Genomic DNA, 1,391 nt, shown 5'->3' with positions numbered 1-1,391 from the left:
ATGGCTAGAAAGAATTTGAGATAAAAAAAAAGAAAAATAGTGAATTTTGGCTTGGAGTACAGAGTGAACTTATAGAAAAATAAATGTAATTCTCCAGCCCATTTCATATATTTCTATGAGTAATATATGCATTTTTATGTAATTTTCTCTGAGTGGGAACCAATGGAACAGTGATTGCTATCCAAAAATCTGTTTCATGAGGGTGGGACAAGGATGATCTTCAGAGATAATCAATAGACTCTATCGGGAAAGTGCAAAGCTATTGAATGTCTGTAAGTCAGAGGTTTTCCAAACAGTTAATAATGACAACGGCAAAGATCATTAGAGGGAAAGTGTTTTCCCCACTCTTTGTTTCTCCTTTTGTGAGGAGTGGTTTTTTCCTTAATACTTATGACAGACGTGCTAATACTATTCAACATGCAAAATTCTTTGCTTGGTCATTGTTTTCCCTTTCTCAGTTAGTTGGGTCTAACTTAACAAAGTTACAAAGCTCAAGAAAATTGTCCCCTTCATCTTAAAACTGGGAGACAGAGATCTGGAAACATTTGTGTAGTCTGAAGCCTCAGTCAACTAGTTGGTTGATCCAAGGTTTGGACAAGGACCCAGGAAGTTATCAGTTCTTGTTTGCCTTCATGGTAGGCTACATAATTTTGTCTAGTCTTCAGCAAGTTAAAATAATATTTTCCCTTTATCTACTTAGCTTTTTTGTTTATGTGCAGTGGTCTTAGAATTTGAGTAAAGAAGGTGCTATTTGTTGGATTACCTTAACACTTCAGAATCTCACCACTTTGATGTAAGCACTTGCCTTGAGACAACACCATATTTGCTCTGGATAATTACAATAATCTCATAATTGATTGCTTTATTTCCATATTTATTCTTCACTATTTTTGCCATGTAAGTCAAATCATGCTAATATTATACTCAGAAGTCACGGGAAACGTATTGCCTTCAAGGTGAAAGTCAGATTCCTTGGAAAGGTTTATAAAGCTATCAGTCTTCTAACTCATGTACTTTCTCCTACCTTCATTACTGTGTTAAACTCACTTTGCTATCATTACTATAGTTCCAATGAGACAAAAAAGTTTCTACCTTAGGTATTTGCGTTTCCTGTTTAGTCTTTCTAGAATATTTCTCCTGTAAACATTCACATAGTTTAGTCCTTTACATCTTTGAGTCCTAATGTAAATTATATCTTTAACATGGGAAAATTACCTGAAAACACTATGAAGAATAACAGTTATTTTCCATATGCAATAGTTTCTATCCTTTCACTGATATAAATTTTTCAAGACATTTCATGTCTAGCTTAACTGTTTATATGCTTTATTTATTTAGTTATTTAGTTAGTTATTTTTGGTTTTCTGACATTTTGGTTGGAATAGTTTCCA

This window comes from Muscardinus avellanarius (genome assembly GCF_963383645.1).
Source record: "Muscardinus avellanarius genome assembly, chromosome: X".
Taxonomy (NCBI): Eukaryota; Metazoa; Chordata; class Mammalia; order Rodentia; family Gliridae; genus Muscardinus; species Muscardinus avellanarius.
The sequence above is the reverse complement of the archived record's forward strand: the minus strand, read 5'-3'. Positions refer to the sequence as shown.